Source organism: Alosa sapidissima, chromosome 1, assembly GCF_018492685.1.
Source record: "Alosa sapidissima isolate fAloSap1 chromosome 1, fAloSap1.pri, whole genome shotgun sequence".
NCBI classification, from domain to species: domain Eukaryota; kingdom Metazoa; phylum Chordata; class Actinopteri; order Clupeiformes; family Clupeidae; genus Alosa; species Alosa sapidissima.
In genome coordinates this window covers 36,348,136-36,356,544 of record NC_055957.1, presented here as the reverse complement: position 1 = coordinate 36,356,544, position 8,409 = coordinate 36,348,136, and positions in this window count along the sequence as shown.

Genomic DNA, 8,409 nt, shown 5'->3' with positions numbered 1-8,409 from the left:
AACAGCAGAAGGACAGCAGAACAATAGTGAGCTGAAGCCATATTTAGATTTTCCACACTGAGAAGAGAAGTTAAAAATAACATTGAAGAGCTAGTTAAAAGGGGTTTTCCCACCAAACCTACTTCTAAGGAAGGAATAACAGCAAAGGGTCGAAATTACGACAAGGAGTTTAAGATCGTCTTGGTAGTGTATAGGTCTAATTGAGTGCCTGTCACTTTAAGACTTTAAGATGAGTAACACAATTAAAAGGCTGCTGATGTGTGGATGCAATTCATAACGTTTTCTACATAGTTAAAATAAAGGTTCGTACTTCTCCTTGGGACAAGCACTTTTGAATTTTGGAAAACACTTTTCCATTTACATCGGGATTTTGTAAACTTTCAGTGTTAAGAGTCAATAAAATGAGCCCTTCAACGAAATTGACAAGCAGCTGTAAGAAGGCTAAGCATGCTAAATTCGACATCCAAACAGTATTCTAACGTTAGCTTTGAGATACTGCTTGATTGCATAACTTAACTTAGTTTATAACTTAACTTAGTTTAGTCTCTTCAATGTAGCCTACTATGTTGTGATAAGACCTTATATTAGCAGAGTTAACTTCAATGCAGCAGTTTTGAACAAAATTGCGCAGCATGGTCACTAGGGTTGCCACCTGTGTCTGACAAAAATCCTGGACATTTTGACCATCCAATCGACCTTTTTGTTTGTAAGCAACGGCGCCTTTCGCACATCTAACCCAAGATAAAAACCGTCATTCTAAGCGACAATTGTATAGCTAAAATTAGTAAGAATGACAATTTCTAGTTATTTGTTTATAGTTAATTGCTTTATTTAATAGCAGACCTTTATTATTTTGTTATATTTTCAACAGTTTTTAGTTGTGGACACCTGGGGGCAGTATTGAGAAAAAAGGGGGAATACATAATTAGGTTCTGCTTTTTTGCTTATGTGGAATAAACTTTCCTTTCTCTGTCTCTCCTTGTCCCACACACTCTCCGTCTCCACCTTACCATTTCTAATGAACCTCCATGGTGCGTGCCCCCACCACCACCCATGTTATGCTACGTCATTTTTGTAGAGCCAATAAGGCTGTGCATATGTTTATGGACGTAGGCACGCTTCAATAAAACTGAAATACACATTTTGCGCATTATGTACAAAAATCCGGGACATTCAGTGTCCAGGATTTTTATTTTTATTTTCCTGGACAGACCATGAAAATCCTGGACAATCAGGAAAATCCTGGACAGGTGGCAACCCTAATGGTCACGATGCTAAGCGTATTTAATAGCAATTTAGCTAGACGTCTTCTATGCAATGCTTCTATGTGGCAACAACAATCCTTCAACAATCGTGAATATTTTGTTAAATGCACATGCAGAGGAGGGGCTTCAGGCTACGAGAGAGAGCGGGGCAGGGTAAGGAAAGGCTGCTTGCGTAAAAAGCGCAGCTCAATGGCAACGCAAGGATTTGATCTTATATTTAATTTAAATTAAATTAAACATAGAATATTAATCTGTGGCGGTCGATTTTGATTTCATGGCGCCCCGCCACAGATTAGTCAATGTATGGGAAACACTGATGCATGATTTGAGAGAGTGTTCCATTGGACAAATTCGCCATTGGACACGGGAGGCAGAAGAGCAGAGGCCTACAGATAAGCACGAGATCTCACCACTTAAAAAAAAAAACATAGCCTACTACCCAGGTAGATGGACTTATTATTATTTTGGGGTTATTTTATTAGAGCTTTGAGGTCATTTTACTTTATATTTTTCTCAACATGTGTTTGAAAGGTAGAAAACTAAGAGAAATACTGATTTTCACAACTAAAAGGACAGAAAAGAGAAACAAGGTCATACCGTTTGATATTTGATGTTTAATAAATGCCGGCTATATGTTCTGGGTAAACTATTTTGGTACTTTCATTTGTCTACTCCTCTTGTGAAAAGTTCCTTAGAAAGGCAGCACTTCACTCTACAATAAAATAAGTGCCCCTTACACAGACAAATATGGCGTCTCAGGGGGAATCGAACCCCTCAGTCCCTCAAAACACACCTTAAAACGATTGAATGGTACTACTGGTTAGGAATCCGTCATCGTAATGGTGTGTTGGGTAGACTCGTGCATGATTTGAAAAAGCTGCAGAAATGATGGCAATGAAATGGTGCTTAAAGACTAGTATGTGAATAGTTGAATGCATGTTCCACATGCACAGTTAGGTTAGCTGGCATGGTAACATGTCCATGTATTATGGTTTTGCAAAATGCATTGCTGAAATAAACTCTTAAGTCATGACTGACTATGGTATTTGTTGTCATTATAGTTGAAATTAGACTCAATGTTCCAGAAATGTAAAATGTACAGAAATAGGACCTACATGACACTTTATCTCAGATGGTTCACTGTACTTTAGGTCAAAGGCAAGTATTCATGACACTGTCAGGAAACTATTTTGGTGTGTAATAGTTCTTTGTGACAGCTTAATGACAAGTCAAAACTGTACCACTGTAGTTGAGGTCAAGAAAAGTATTCATGACCAATTTATAATGACGTCATGACAGCCAATTGTTCAGGCCCATCACTTCACAAACCTAGAAGATAAGTCAGGCCAAACACAGTTATATGAACTTGTTCATGTAATAATTAAACAATTATGTCAAATTGTCATGACAATTCATGACACTCTCAGGAAACTATTTTGGTGTATAATAGTTCTTTGTGACAGCTTAATGACAAGTCAAAACTGTACCACTGTAGTTGAGAGGTCAAGGAAAGTATTCATGACAATTATAATGGTGTCATGACAGTCAATTGTTCAGGCCCTTCACTTTACAAACCTGGAAGATAAGTCAGGCCAAACACAGTTATATGTCAAGTTGTCATGACAATATCATGCCAAACACCTTGCATTTCTTTCTTGGCTATGTCAAGTCGTCATGACAATATTGTAAATGGGTTACATTTTCTTGGCTAATGTCAAGTTGTCATGACAAAGACCCGTCAAATAATGTCATCTTGGCTAATGTCAAGTTATCATAATGATGACACCCAAACAGTGTCAACTTGACATTCCAAAAACCGAATGACACATTATGACAACAGTCATAAACATCAATAATGTGTCATTAATGTACATGACATGTCATGTCATTCTTATGACGGTTACATGTCACCCTTATGTAGACCCCTTCAAATAAAGTGTTACCCTAACATCAATAACTGGTTTTAGAGACAAGTGAAATTGGATTGCTTTGTTTCCTTTTTTTATTTTTATTTTGTTCACTTCATGATGCTATATCTTGAGTATTGCTTACTGTTTAATAAACATGATTTCACATTATACTTTATTCAGGAATTAAATGCTGACATTTAGTGTGATGGTCATGTATCTCCATATGAGCTTAATATTGTTCACCATTTATATTAATGTCATTACTGACATTGGCTATGTGATACTGTTAATAAAGTTCTATAATTGCAGTTCATACCAAAATGTGTGACCTTGAATGTAGTTTTTGATTAAGCGTAACAGTGCACAATCTCATGAAATGTGGCCTTGCAACTGGGGGGAAATGCAACAACAAACATAAAAGAAAGCAAAAAAGCCTATAGCATACTACATTATTTATATTGTAGCCTACACATTACCTTTGGACATCATGAATAACCTTTTAATCAGTTAGAATCATGTTTCTTTTGATAAAACCATTATACTATATTACAAATAATCTGAGCCACACCATTTTCATTTTCTGGTGTGAATTCTGAAACCCCTTGGAGCAATTCACCCCAGAACTACGTCCCTCTACATCAGACCAATCCAATCACAGCAGCCGTCTGTCCCATGACTTGGGTTTCTGTGGTAACAGCAGAGGTGGAAATGTCCAGCTTCGGAAAGTAAAAGTCTTACCACATACCTGTGCCAACCATTCACTTAAACCAGCTGATTCTGTAAAGTAGTAGTTTGTATCATTCCAAGTCACAATGTCTTGAAATGCACATGCACTTACACAAAATATTAATAGGCCTATCAGTGTCATGCTATCCAACAATGTTTTGCTTGGTCACGTTAGTCTTTCATTTACGATGTTCCACTGAGTCTTCCACTCAGTCCTGCAAATGTGAACTCCTGTAGTGCCTATAAAAAGCATTCATCCCCTTAGATATGTCCCCTTTTACTGCTTTTATAAATGCAATTTTGATCAATTCTATTTGGCCTTTTTTACAATAATTTGGTGCTAGTAGTCTCACAATTAATGAAATGGAGATGACCAGAGTGCAGTGAATGTGTAGTATAGTAATATTAAGACACCTGTGTCTGGAAGGTCCAGTCACTGGTCAATTACTGTAGTATTCCTGCCTATAATTCTACCCAGAAGACAAAAGAACACCCCAAACAACTCAGAGAAAAGGTTATTGAAGAGCAGAAGTGAGGGAATGGATACAAAAAATAATTCAAGTGACTGAACATCCCCTGGAGGTCAGTGAAAACCGGAATAAGGAATGTAAGGAATATGGCAAATGTGCAAATCTGCCTAGAGCAGGCCGTCACCACAAACTGAGAGACCGTTCAAGAAGAAAAATGGTGGGGGAGGCCTCCAAGGCACCTTTGATAACTCTGAAGAAGTTAAAAGCTTCAGCAGCTGAGATGGGAGAAACTATGCATACGACAACTTTGTAATCAACAACAAAGTTGGTCTTGACAGCTTTGTGAATAGGTTAAGAATAAGTGTCTAGGCTGACCACTTGTGATCGGATCACCAAAGACACATTCTAAAAATGTAAAAAGATTGTTTGTGAATACAGGCCCTTGTCATTATCTGTGTTTAGTTTTGCAGAGATGAGAGTGAAGATTTTAGTATTGCCAGGCTTCCTGCCTGTGAAATGATGGAATTGATAATGTTGACTAAAAGACACTCATGTTTATAATTCGAGCCCAATGTTTTTTCACTACCATGTTTGTACTACTCACCCTCCTACTGCTCAGCTGGGCTTGGTAGTGCCCCTCACCCCTCCCATGATCAAAGTGTGATCGATGCAGTGAAAACTTTGCTTGTGACTGCTTTTTTTCAAATCTACAGGAAGTCCTTGCTATTTCCACAACATCAGTCACAAGCCTGGATCTGCATTTCAGCACAAGTGGCTGATTATAATTGATAACAATTTCTTTGCAATGCAATGCGTTCAATCAGGCCTTTTTATCAGTCTTGAGTACCTTGATATTAGTAGAAACCAGGGTAACATTTTACTTGACAGTATTGACAGAAGAGTGACATGACACTGTCATGAACATACTGTATGGTAAAAAGGTAAAAAAAATCACCGCTCATCTGTTGAGGTGCTGGATTAACAAGTAACTCAATAAAAAGTAAAGAAAAATCTGCACACTCAGGTCTTTGCAAACAAGTTTTTTTACTCTATGTGCAAGCTTTCGGTCAGATGACCTTCTTCAGGCAGAGTAAAAACAGAGGTGTACCCTAACCCTAATCCTAACTTGTTATGACAAAAACCAAATGTCACTTAATAACAGAAGCGTTGTGTCATGACTTGTTAATGACACATTCATGACAGTGTCAAGTAAAGTGTAACCGAAACCAGTTTAGTGATCTAACAGTGCCAGAGGCATTTTGCCGTGGTCAATGGACTTTGCTAAATCTTGTTGCATTTCATGTTAGCAGTAATTACTTGAAGTCCTTCGACACCCTAAGCCACCTCTTCAGGGGAATGAAGAAGCAGTCTCTCCGCTACCTGAATATCTCCTTATGTCAGTTAAAGCTGCAGTTGGCAAGTCTGACAGATTGAGGGGACTTAGCCAACATTTTGAATGTTTACAACTCTCATACCCCTCCCCCACTACCACCGAGCACCCTCTCATCGAGTTTGTGCTTGTCAGTGCGCACCAGACTGCGATTGACATTCTGCTCTGATTGGACCAGAATAAACGGGAGCTGTGGATCTTTGCAAAACAAATAACAGGATAGGTGGAGGTAGAAGTGCAGGTTTTTTTCTAAAACCGGCTGATTCATGTTCGTCTGTTGGAGCATAGTGTGGGTTTCAGTGAATATGATCAAACAAATCTTGCCAACTGCAGCTTTAAGAGAAGTGACCTCATGTCTCCCTCAGACTCTACATATCCTGAGGGGTATTTCACAAAGGCAGAATTAAGACATCCAAGATACTGTAAGTGATAAAGCGAGGTTTGACATAGCGTTGTCTGGTCATCCTAGCTCAACTCGTTTCACTAATTCCAATCCAGGATGAGTAGGAGCGACTATGTCAAGCCAGGTGTAAGTAATTCAGGATGTGTGCGCGTTCTCGTTTCAGCTCCAAAGTGCCCACGGTTGGAATAAAAAAGACGCGGAAAATAGCGTCATTCACACAAAGTGAACCACTGCTTTTGATATAGACTAACAATGAAGTAAAGTTGTCCTTTTTGGAATGGGGAATCATGGCTACTTCTGTAAAACAGCAGGAGTAGGCGTGGTAGACCAACTGAATGCAAATTTACGTATACACCCACGAGTGCTTCCTTGTCTCGGCACGCAACGTCATTAAGAAGGCGCTTGCCACTGCAAAGATGCACATAGTATGATATACCTTAATCAAAGATAATGAATGCTTAGCAAGATGGGTCGTCCTAGTTCATGTCTATGAGGGCAAAGTGGAGTTCAGTCAGAGACGGGCTTTGGTTCAGTTCCCGCCTGCACAGGGAGGTGTCACTGACGTATGACTTACGTTTGAACGCCTCGGTTCCATGCCAGACAAGCCGGAGTACAAAATAAACTTGGTGTACACCTTCATTAATGTTGATTTTCTCCCGACTGGAGGGTCATACTATCACGACATTCTACTGAAATAGGGAGGAGGGTTTGGAGATCATGATACCTGTCCGAAATGTGCATCCATTGCTCAGAAAAATAAGGCTTTGACAAATTCTGGGAAATTCTTGGATTCTGCCATAGACCTCAATGTTAAAAAGAGCTGCACATTTATCACTGCATAAATGTGCGGGGGCGTGTACTGCTACCCTATTTGCATAAATTTACAGGGACAGGAAATGGCCTCTCATGAAGTATCTTCGTAATCAACCATCTTTGCCTTAATATTATAGTTGAAAATACCTTCGAGAACTTGCCCCTCCACTTCCAATCAACTACAGTAGGCTATTCATCAAACGTCTATCAAAATAAGCAAACAATAAGTACCTAGGCCTATGTTAATAATTATAAGGTTATCACAATTAAAATAATAACTATATGGTAGTAGGCAGACAATCTGTTTTGTTTTGCGAGCAAATACATTTAGCAAATAGTTTATAAATGGAATAAAGCTCCTTAAAAATGAGCACGGAGGTCTGATGTGAATGACACCTGAACCAATAAGACAACATAATTACCATTAGAATTAACTTAGCTTGGCCGTTAGCCTGGTCGGGACCAGGCTAGGTGCAGAGAATAAATCCCCATGGTAACTTATGTGCCATCTCTTTTGTGAAACCAAGTCAAGGCTAAATTCATCCAGGATAACCTAAAAATCCCAGCTTAATCCCTTATCTAGGTTTTGTGAAATACCCCTCTGGATTGAGCTACAATAACCTGATGCGCTATATAAAAAAACGTGACTTAACTTGACTTGAAATTGCTACCAACTCAAAAGTGTTAGATCCAACTTTTCTCTTTTATGATCCCCTCTGGGAATGTCTGAAGTTGGAAAAAATGAAAAGAAAATTCAACTGAGGGAACCAAAATGGTCAACTTCCTTACAAGGACAACATGGGTTGTAAACCCAATTGTTTTGTTTGTGCCAATTATGTCACCCAGACAACTTAAAAGCATTAGATTTGTCTTTTCTATTTTATTATCCCCTTACATGTCTGAAAGTTGAACACAATTTTAAAAGTAACTAACTTCAGAAGCTTGAATTGTCAGGTGTGTTAAGTGCTATAATACTAAAATCTGAAACCGATACATACAGTGCATACAGAAAGTATTCACACTTCACTTTTTCCACATTTTGTTATGTTACAGCCTTATTTTAAATGTATTTTTTCCTCAAAATTCTACACATAATACCCCATAATGACAACTTAAAAATAGTTTGTTTGAGATTTTCTGCAAATTTATTCAAAATAAAAATAAAACAAAGAAATCCCTTGTAAGTGTTCACAGCCTTTGCGATCAAGCTCAAAATTGAGCTCAGGTGCATTCTGTTTTCACTGATCATCCTTGAGATGTTTCTACAGCTTATTTGGAGTCCATCTGTTCAGTTGATTGGACATGATTTGGTAAAGCACACACCTCTGTCTATATAAGGTCCCACAGTTAACAGTGCGTCAGACCACAAAACAAGCATGAAGTCGAAGGAATTGTCTGTAGACCTCCGAGACAGGATTGTCTCAAGGCACAG